This window comes from Ornithorhynchus anatinus, chromosome 10 (genome assembly GCF_004115215.2).
Source record: "Ornithorhynchus anatinus isolate Pmale09 chromosome 10, mOrnAna1.pri.v4, whole genome shotgun sequence".
NCBI classification, from domain to species: Eukaryota; Metazoa; Chordata; class Mammalia; order Monotremata; family Ornithorhynchidae; genus Ornithorhynchus; species Ornithorhynchus anatinus.
Window position 1 is genome coordinate 3,974,303 of NC_041737.1, and position 11,543 is coordinate 3,985,845.

An 11,543-nucleotide genomic window follows, 5' to 3' on the forward strand; every position below is an offset into this window, starting at 1 on the left:
AAATGCAAAGATTAGGGGCAGCTAGGAAAGAAAAGCAGAAAACTTTTTAAAAGGTAGAAACACAAACACCACAATGGACAATTAGTGAGGTCACAGAGAATTTGTAGGTTCAGTGCTCCTTCACACTTGGCAGCACAACTTCCAGAATTTTTCCCGTATCATGCGGTTCATCTCAGGGATTGTCAGAGTGTTCTCACTCAGAGAATTAAGCGTAGTCACTCTTTACATGCATGTCTCATGGCTTTATGATCAATTTATGAGACTGTCCATAATGGCGAGCATATTTCTAAGGTGATAATTAATCAATATTTATTGAACACTTACTATGTGCAGAGAACTGTACTAAGCATTTGGGAGAGAACGATGTAGTAATGTCACAGGCACATTCCCTGCCCTCCCAGGGCCCCCCGCAACAGGCACACTCACAAATACACACCATTTATTTAGATTCTGATTCAAAGTATTGGCCCCTATTTCCCTTAAAGCTGTACATCTTGAATCTTCTATTTTTATTTCAGATACGATGTGTTTCAAATAAATATGATAACCATCCAGTAAAGCTGCTTAGAAGAGCTTGTGAAGTTATCAAGACCAAGAATCATTCTGCCGTCTTTATTCCAGTCTTCAAGAGGCAGCATCGGTGCTTTTGATCTGAAATGATATTCCCTTATCCAGTTTCAACCATCTGCAACAAAGGGGAAATTGTCATTTCTGAAGAGAACCGGTGTTGTGAATCAGCGGTATGCACGGGGAATGTCAATGCACCACTTAAAGATTTCCTTGTAGCAACTCCCAGAGAGAGAGGCTGCATGAAGCAAACTGAGATTGTCAAGGTCTTCGCCCAGAGTGAGCATTGTCTGATTTGATGCATCCGTGTGCCACCTGTCGCAGCAAGCCCTCCGGTTTAGCTGGATGCCAGATATTTGGATTCGTCCAAGTTTCACCTTGTCCATAAGGTTTCACGTTTCTGAACTAAATAAGGAATACCGGAGGAGAGTGAGTTTTATTGGCCCCGATTCTAGTTCTCTCATGCATATAACTAGCCCGATGGGAGATTCCAAGAGATCATTTTAAGTTGTGTGCTCTAGTCAAGTGCTCTGTTGTACATTTTACCCAATTCTAGAAATATCATTCTATTTAGCTGTGAAGCTGCACCTCGATCTTGTCTACCTTGCTGATGACCACTTGATTGCTGGAACTCTTTCCCCTTCACATCGTACAGACCACCACTCACCCCATCTTCATAGCCATATTAAATTCACATCTCCTCCAAGGGACCTTCCCTGACTCAACCCTCATTTTGCCAACTACTCATCTTACCTTCTGCATCACTTAGCACTTTGGTGTGTACTCCTTAAACAGTTTGATTCTCTTCCCATCCCAAGCCCCACATCCTCCTTAAATACTTTGATACTTGCACAGATAAGCTAAGATTCTTGGGCAAGTAGAGTCATATGATGGGGCTGTGCTTAGAACCCAGGATCTCTGACTTCCAGATTGGTGCTCTTTCCACTAGGTGATACTGCTTCTCATTATTATAATGTATATTAATATATTAATCATGTATTATATTCCTAACTGGGATTAATGAAACCAAAACAACACAGATTCAATGAAACTGAAAAGAAATGGAAAATATATCAGCTTTCCTGATAAACTAAATGTGGGGAAATATCAAATCCACTCCAGAAACTATAGAACTAAACATTCTGTCATGGGAATTAGGCCCAAGTCCCCATTCCGTGTTCTTTCCCCTAGGTCCTGCCTCCAAACCCTTACTGAGGTGCTCTGTAAATCGTAGGTGCTCACTAGTCACTATTGATCGACTGCTGAGACTACGCAACCCGAAGAGAGTGAAACTAATTTCCAATTCATCTGTTCAGTTGGATAGTTCTGATTTTTTTTTATTATCATTCATTATTGGTGCCTGAGTATTTAGATGTTGTTTGCCTAAATGGAACCCATTCATTAGTAATTGTTCGATCCCCCTCTTTGTTAAAACTGTGCAGTCAGCCCATAGTCTTTGTGATTTCAAAATTTTCTTATGCAACTCTTTCTATATTCCCTACTCCACCTTACCTTTTTGCCTCTTGTCTCCTTTTATCATGATAATTTTGAAGCTTCTCCTCTAGAAGAGCCACTCCTATCTTGACCAGAGAACACTTAATTTAGCAAGTGAGGCAATGAGGTAATAAGAACATTATTTATTTCGCTTAGTTTATTAAGAATTCATTCTATTGCACACCAAACGGGATGCAATACACTCTCATGACTTCACAGTGACTAGTGTACTATCAACTCTAAGTAAATATTTAATGACATAACTACAGCAATAATTATGTTTTATTTGCCTTCTGCATGTTGTTAGAAAGAAATGTTGCAATTCAAGTGATATTGGCCTACAGCATGTTCAGCAGTGCGGATGAAATTCAATCTTTGGATCCGTGTTCTATCCTAGAGAACCAAATGAGCAAAAGTGTCAAATCCATTTGAGTCCTCGGAGAGGGAAAGAGAGAAAAATTGTTTGGAACAATGGCCATCGCAAGTATTTGCTCTAACTAATTTGGCTGGGAATAGGCACCTGCTGGACTGGTTTGAGAAAGGGAGAGTGAAACAGAAAGGCCCACGCTCATTTGGACATTTCAGACTAAATGAACGCCAGAGAGGATATGAGGGTCTGAATTAGCCAGATAATTTTATTAGAGTGTGGATCTGGTCTTACTCTGTCTTGTATTCGCTTAATAACCTGGTGAAAGGAAGAGAGTAAATCATGTTCAAAGTTGGTATAAAAATTCATTCATTCAGTCGTATTTATTGAAAGCTTACTCTGTGTAAAGCACTGTGCTAAGTACTTGAGAGAATACAATTTAACATCAAACAGATGCATTCCTGCCCACAGTGAGCTTACAGTCTAGAGAGGGAGACAGATATGAATATAAATAAACAAATTAATAAATAAATGAATTAAAGATCTATACAAAAATGCAGATAAAAGGTAAAGTAAATAGTTCAGATTTGTCCACTGAAAATTTTGACTAGCTTCCAAACAGGAAGAGGTTAGTTGTGCCTTCTAAGGACAAAACTAAACCCTCCTTGAAAATGATTTCCACAAATCCATTCGTCTCAATAGCATGAGTAATACCTATTAAAACAATCTATAGCTATACTTCAGTCTCATATTTATCACATATTTACATTTACTCACCCCTCACCTGTATGTTCCTTGTGGGTAGCGATTATGTCTCCTAATTCTTTTGTAGCGTAACTCCTCAGCAATTAGTCCTGTGTTCTGCACAAAATAAGCTTCCTATAAAAGCCATTGATCGATTGAGATCACTGAATTAGTGGTTTTCTAAGACTGACAATCAGAGTTGGCTTCAGACATTTGGTTATACTGGGGTGGAGAAAACTGTGCTGCTCTTCCCATCTGAGTAATGCCATTACACCAAGCACTTGATTTATTTGTTGAGAACTAACTATATGCAGAGATTCTTGCTAAGTACTTTGGAGACTGCAATAGTTAGAAGACAGGATCCCTGCCCTCAAGGACATGACATTCTAAAGAAGGGGTCAGTCACTTGAACAAATTACAAATAGGAGAAAGTAATATAAGACACTAATGCTATTGGAGAAGTATTCAGTTGGCTCTGAAGTAGCAGGATAGAGAGATTCGAGATGAATTCAGGAATTAATAATGCATTGACATCATACAGAAGTCCTATCAATCAATCATATTTATTGAGTGCTTAGTGTGTGCAGAACACTGTACGTCCCTGGGCGTGTACAATGCAACAGCATTGGTTAATATGTTTCCAGCTCACAGGGTGTTTCTAGTCTTCCAAAAACTAGGGCATTTCTCAAGGTGCAATCAATCAAGCAGTAGTAATAATAATAACTGTGGTATTTGTTAAGTGCTTACTCTGTGCCGGGCACTTTGCTCAGTGCTGGGGTGGAGACAAGCAGATTGGGTTGGACAAAATCCCTCTCCCACATGAGGCTTAATACTAATACTGATGGTATTTGTTAAGTGCTTACTATGTGCCAAGAACTGTTCTCAGTGCTGGAGTGAATACAAGGTAATGAGGTTGTCCCACGTGGGGCTCACAGTCTCAATCCCCATTTTACAGAAGGGGTAACTGAGACCCAGAGAAGTGAAGTGATTTGCCAAAGGTCACATAGCAGACGCGTGATGGACCCATGTCCCTTTCCAAGAAGAGTTCTTGGCACATAGTAAGCAGTTAACAAATCTAATAATAATAATAATAATAACATTAATAATCAGTACAAATGTTTGAAATGTAACTTGCTTTACACTTGAAACAAACATGGCATTAGGATGCCTGTATTCTCTCTGCTTCCCAAGCCTCTGCTTCTCTTGCTCATTTCTTGGCAGGCCAGCCATCTCACAGCCCAGTGCCTCCCAGATAGAATCCAAGGCAGATTTGATGAAGTTCCAGAGCTGCTTTCCGAAGACAAAGGAACTGGGATTTCACATGGGACAGGTTAATGGGTATTACAGCAGGTAATGGGTATTACAGCAGCCCAGTGCCGTAAAAGGTACGGCGACTCATAGAAGAAACAGACTCCGTCAAACTGCTCAGCGAAAAAAATGGCTGGTAATGGATTCGGGCTTCCACCTTCTAGAGAGCAGTTGAGATCTTCGGAGTTGTAACGCTCAGAACAACTCAGTGCCCTGTCTATTCTTGGATTAAAGGATGATCTCCGGCAACATTCAGTTTAAAACTTTACGCGAAACATATCCAGCCACGGTCGACGGAGGAAATACGACCGTGACATTTTGGACTAGTGATTAACTTGGCTGCAACATTTTGGACCGAGTGACATTTTCTCAAAGTGCAATCTGGGAGACCTGCCAATATGGAATTATAACCGCCAATCCACGATGTGATAAAGCCTCAGAGAGAAGGATAAGATTTAGATTTCAAAAGGAAGCTTTATCACCTTATTCAGAAGGGAATCAAAGATGTGAAAGGCAGCTAGGGGGTGACCTGGGCCAAAACCCGAAGTCAATCCCTAAACCAACCTTCGGTACTGGTTCCCTTCTCTTTTCCACCGAGTTTGCTGCCAAATTCTTCCTTCTATTTATCCAAACTTGCTTCAGTTGCAGTTTAAACTCTTATTTGCTCCTCATCCCAAATCTTAGAGCTGGATTACTTGCACCTGAAATTACTGTAATAGTTTCCTAACTCACCTCCCTGACTCCAGCAATTCCCTACTCTATCCTAAGTACAATGGCAAAAATGATTCCATCTGAGGGGCTTTCAGACTATGTTTCGTCTATTCTCTGCCAAACTCACGTTCTATCTCTGGTCTCCATATCTGACAGACCGTCCCATTCCCGACTTTTCAAGCCTCATTGAAATCACATCTCCTTGAAGAGGCCTTCCCCGACCAAGCCCTCATTTCCTCTACTCCCTCTCCCTTTCATGAGGCCCTTACATTTAGATCCACACCCCTTCTTCACCCCAGCCTCAGCCCCGCAGCGCTGAAGTAGCATGGCCTAGTGGATAGAGCACGAGAGCCTAGGAGTCAACAGGTCATGAGTTCTAATCCCTGCTCTGCCACTTGTCCGCTGTGTGACCTTGGGTAAGTCACTTTGCTTCTCTGGGCCTCAGTGACCTCATCTGTAAAATGGGGATTCAGACCGTGAGCCCTATGTGGGACAGGGACTGTATCCGACCCAAGAATCTTATATCTATCCCAGCGTTTAGGATGGTGCCTGGCACAAAGTAAGCACTTAATAGCATAATTATCATGATTATCATTATTATGGACATAGCTGTAGTTTGTTTATATCAATGTCTGTCTCCCTCTCTAGACTGTGGGTGAGCAATATGTCTAAGAACTCTGTTACATTACAAACTCTGTTTCGATTATAAACACTTAATGCTTCTCCGAAGCCCATAGTACAGTCCCCTGCACATAACGATTGATTGATGTCACAATGAATGCTAGATTCAAGTACCTCCTGCTTACAAACTTGGAGTCACATCTGCCCAACTTTCTCATTCTTCTTTTTACTCATCTAATATGAAGTGAGAACAATTTTTCCTCCACAGTATCCTTCTACTTTTTCCCTGATTGGCCAAACCATTATCTTAAGAACAGTCCTCTTAGCTTCATGCTGAGAAAATGTGACTGCCTTTGGCTGGTCCTCCCACATCCAGGCTCTCCTCTTTCCAGAACACCTTATATTCATCCATCCATTCATTCATTCATTCAGTCACATTTATTGAGCGCTTACTGTGCGCAGAACACTCTATTAAATGCTTGGAAAATACAATTCAGCAACAAGGCGAGACAGTCCCTGCCCACACTGGGCTTACAGTCAATATAAATAAATAGAATTATAGAAGTAAACAGGCATTAACATAAAGTAATAGAATTATAGATATAAGCATATATAAACAAGTGCTATGGGGTGGGGAAGGGGGGTAGAGCAAAGGGAGCATTTTGGAGCAATGGGGAGTGGAAGGGGAGATGAAGAAAAGGGGGGCTCAGTCTGGGAGTACAATACAATCAATCATATTTATTGAGCATGTACTCTGTGCAAAGCACTGTACTAAGCACTGGGGAGAGTACAATTCAGCAGAGTTTGCAGATACATCCCCTGTCCATCCTGCCAGAATATGCTACATACAGCCCATCTCAAATCTTCCCAGGCCCATAAACATTTTCTTTACCTTGCCGAGGAGTCTTCCAGAATTCCATCGGTAATGGGAATCCTCTAGGAAAGATGTTTCAAACTGATGAAGTATCTTTGGGAGCCAGCCAACTACTCAGGCAATGAGGACTTTGAAATGGGAAATAAGGTAAAAGTACATTAATGTTCTCTCAGAATCCCTCCCAATCCTGGCCAATGACCCCAAGATGATATAAATATACTAAAAATCAGTGATTAAAACCACAATTAAGGTGTGTGAACAAAGAGCAATTATACATTTATAACAATAATGAAGGTTTTTGATGAGTTTTTTTGTGTGTGTCTTTGCCTATATACAAAGTCTGTATATGCAAAGACTACTGGAAAATTCCTCAGGAAGGGAAATAAAATGTGGCTGACCTATTTTTTATCTACCCCAATGTGTAATATAGTGCTGGGCTAATAGGAAGTGCTTAAGAAATACCAAAAGTCCATCAATAATTATTAGTATTATTCCAGGGAACAACTATTCTTGATCTTAGTACACTGTGAAGAGAAGTATTCATTTAGATACGGGGAGATTTCAATATTTAAGTAGGATGAAAACTGTGATTTCATTTTATTTACTGTTAAAAATCAAGAGATTGTCCCTTCTTCATTATTAAAGGCAAGTACCTCGGTGTTTGACATCAGATGGATTGGTGATTGAAAGATATTTAAATTTTGCTACAGCAGTGGAGTTAAATCTTTTCAAAAGTCAAAGGTAGAACAGTGAATGAGACTTCGGGTTAAAAACTAAGTAAATAAAATGTCAGCTCTGTTACTGCCTCTCTTCTAACAATTCCAATCTAACAAAATTTGGAGCTTGATGAAATTACACAAATACAGATTTTTAACACATTTCTGCTGGCTCCTTGAGGGCAGAGGTCAGGTCTACCAACTCTATTGTAATCTTCCTCGCTCTTAGTATGGAGCTCTGAACCTTTGAAACACTTAACAAATCCATTGAAAAATTAGAACACTTAAAAATGTTAACGTATTTGTGATTTTCGTTGCGATTCCTGACATTTTAGCTCAATGTGTTGAGCAGTTTCAGAATCACAATATTCATGACATGCAAGCAGCGTGGCTCAGTGGAAAGAGCACGGGCTTTGGAGTCAGAGGTCATGGGTTTGAATCCCGGCTCGGTCACTTGTCAGCTGTGTGACTTTGGGCGAGTCACTTAACTTCTCGGTGCCTCAGTTACCTCATCTGTAAAATGGGGATTCAGACTGTGAGCCCCACGTGGGACAACCTGATTCCCCTGTGTCTACCCCAGCGCTTAGAACAGTGCTCGGCACATAGTAAGCGCTTAACAAATACCAACATTATTATTATTATTATGTTCAAAATGCTGTGCTAAACACTTAGGTAGATACAAGATAATCAAAACGAACACAGCCCCTTACCACACGGGGCTCACCATCTAAGATTTAGTCCGTAAAGTCCTGAGATGTCTTCTGCTTTCGCATGCAGCGTGATGATTTGATTTGTGTTTAGATGAAATCATTCCAAGTGACTCTGGCACTTTCTCTAGAATGGCGGGTGGGGAGGTTTCTCCCCATTGTTTATTGAATCCTCCCCCAGTTTCTGGCACCAGAATTCAAAGCGGGTGGATGGCGATGTCCCCCCAAATATCCGATCCTCCCCAAACAAAGTACACACATCCCCAATTCCGGAAGGCTGGTTTCAGGCAAAACGCGAACAATGGGTTGCTATGGCAACAGAATCCCCTGGTTTTGTGGGATTCGGCCAACCATATTTTCATTCCAATCCTAACTTTCATTTAAAACCAAACTTCATTAAGGGGAAGCTCTTCCACAGTATACAAGGTGCTGCAGAAATTTTGCAAATAGAGGTAGGAAGTGAATAGAGCTTTAACAGAAAAACATAATACCATTCCAAATGTTCTCCAAGCTTCAAAATCCCCATCTCAGTGCTAATGCTACACCTTCCCTCTCCCTCCTGCCTAGAACACAGCTTTATTCATTTTTAATTTGAAGAGAAAGTATAAAAAAGACTGCAGTTTAGCACCACCAAAGACAGGATTTATAAAACTAGCCTCATTCATGTGTAAAATAACAAGACAGATACACATGGTGCTTTAACATTATAGTTTTGAAATCTCACACCGTTGATTTAGAAATAAAACTAAGTCAAGTACACACAGACTGTTTTTGAAAAATCAAAGTGTTTTTCAGGTAAATTATGGGCTGAGTAATTAACTTACTGAGTGCTCTCCCAAATGACTCTGATTATCACATCGAAGGGCTTAAAACTCCGGATAATGGTATTTGTTGTAGGGGCTTAGGAGGAGAAAGATCCAGAAAAGATGTTCTTAACTATGAAATTTTGAAGCCAGTTTTGTGAGACTCTCCAGAACAGAGAGTGTTCTTATATATTTGTATATATTTTTTTCTTCTCCAAAACGTGTTTTTTCTCCACCCTCTTGCTTCTCTCACGTTAAAATAATAAACGTTTTGATATTTGGAATCAAGGATGAATGGAATGTCCATTTGAACAACTGCTCTGCTAATACGGCAATGAAACCCAGTGAGTGCAGAGTTGGGAATAGTTTTGCTGGAGAATGCTTAAATAAGAAAGGCTCCTGCAATGAGAAAGAAATCGTCCTTCTGACTCAGCCCACTCCCTGCAGTGAACGTAGCCAGCAATTGTTAATGTATACTCCGGTAAAATAGAGGAGTGAATTCAAGATGAGATAAGAAAATAATGCAGGCTGAGTCTAAATGCCTTCCTCCCTTTAAGCGTCAAGCGTTTGGACAGAAAGGGTTAGAAAAAGAGAGAGACAAGTACAATTGACAGAGATGTGGTAAGAAATGAGGCTTTTTCTGAGATTTGTATTGAAAGAAACATAAACATAAGTTCAGTAGATTTCTACTGAAAAAATGAAACTAATTTTGTTGTGCAACTGCACATAAAAAGGCAGGTCTTTTAGTCCGATATACTCCTTGAAGACTCGAACCCTGTCTACTGATTCATTCATTCATTCAACTGTATTTATTGAGCTCTTACTGTGAGCAGAGCACTGTACTAAGTGCTTGGAATATACAATTTGGCAACAGATAGAGACAGATAGATACTGATCTATCTAGGTACTGATCTATCTAGATACTACCTAGATCTATCTGATCTATCTGATCTATCTAGATACCGATGCTCTTGCATGCTCAGAACAGTTCAGTACAGTGCTCGGTACACAGTAGACTCTCACTAAATACTACTGATTGCTTAAGCTAGCAGTCGCTGCATTTATCTAGCCCTGGATTCAGAACTTGGGAGAGTACAATCCAATGTAGTTTGTAGATGCTACCCTTTCCGTCGACTTGGTCACGAGGTGAGCCATGAATCTGGAAGGAGGTGTCCCAAACTGTTGTTTGGTGGACAGTGGTGTTTGTTATTTGCAGGAGTTTTGACTGCTGTCTCCCAGAGTCTTTGCTTTAAAACGATCTTCCACCCTGGGCTGTTGCGGTCCTTCTATCATTACCAAGAGGCTGTCCTGCTTAATAAAAAGTGCACGAGATGCGGTAGAAGGAGACCTTGACCTTGAGAAGCAGCATTGCTCAGTGGAAAGAGCCCGGCCTTGGGAGCCAGAGGTCATGGGTTCAAATCCCAGCTCTGCCACCTGTCAGCTGTGTGACTGTGGGCAAGTCACTTCACTTCTTGGGATTAAGGATTAAGGAAATGAGGATTAAGACTGTGAGCCTCAATTGGGACAACCTGATGACCCTGTATCTACTCCAGTGCTTAGAACAGTGCTCTGCACATAGTAAGTGCTTAACATATACCAACATTATTATTATTATTATTACTAATCACAGCCCCATCACCAACCCGTTGTGTGACCTGGGGCAAATCCCCGGACTTCTGTCGGCCTCATTCTTCAACTCTACAATGGGAATAAGCTACTTGCTCTCCCTACCTTATAGATCATGAACCCGCTCTGAGATTTAAGAGATGCAAAGTAGCGTGTCTAGTCGAAAGATCCCGGGCTGGGAGTCAGAAGGACCTGGGTTCTAATACCAACTTCACCACTGGTCTGCTGTGTGACCTTGGGTAACTCACTTCACTTCTCTGTGCCTCAGTTACCTCATCAGTAAACTGGAGATGAAGACTGTGAGACACACGTGGGACATCCTGGTATCTACCCAAGTGCTGAGAACAGTATCGGGCACATGGTAAGCGCTTCATAAATGCCATTATTATTATGGATATTCTTCTTTTTACATATAGTTTTCTTCTTTTTACATATAGTTCCTGAACTGACAAAAAGTCTCTCTAGATATTGCAGTTGTTAATCCCCTCTTGACAGGTAGACATAACCATTCATTCGATCGTATTTATTGAATACTTACTGTGTGCAAAGCACTAGATATCCTATCCAATCTACTACCATTTTATTCTGACCTTTGCTAGAAATTGCTACAGATATTTAATAATAATAATAATGGTGGTATTTGTTAAGTGCTTACTATGTGCAGAGCACTGTTCTAAGCGCTGGGATAGATACAGGGTAATCAAGTTGCCCCATGTGAGGCTCACAGTCTTAATCCCCATTTTCCAGATGAGGTCACTGAGGCCCAGAGAAGTGAAGTGACTTGCCCACAGTCACACAGTTGACAAGTGGCAGAGTAGGGATTCGAACCCATGACCTCTGATTCCCAAGCCAGGGCTCTTGCCACTGAACGACACTGCTTCTCAATTTAAACTGGGGGCTAGGGGGCTAATAGAAATGTGTTGTGGTAACCTTCTTCACACATGACAGAGGTTCAGTGGTTTATTAAATTATTAGCATCAAGAATTAAAGATCTGTAGTAATCTT

General features: G+C 40.8%; 1 long non-coding RNA gene across 7 annotated transcripts; it reads right to left on the minus strand.

Annotated features, from left to right (window-relative positions):
* Positions 1-422: 422 nt before the first annotated feature.
* LOC103170115 lies at positions 423-8,392 on the minus strand. Of its 7 annotated transcripts, none has more exons than XR_005660501.1 (5): positions 8,127-8,392; positions 6,705-6,814; positions 3,213-3,289; positions 2,080-2,143; positions 423-685 (listed from the first exon to the last, which is right to left on the minus strand). It is a non-coding gene; the product is annotated as an uncharacterized LOC103170115 (long non-coding RNA). The 7 variants fall into 7 exon arrangements; XR_005660500.1 differs by having other exon boundaries at positions 423-972; XR_005660502.1 differs by having other exon boundaries at positions 2,080-2,147.
* Positions 8,393-11,543: the final 3,151 nt, after the last annotated feature.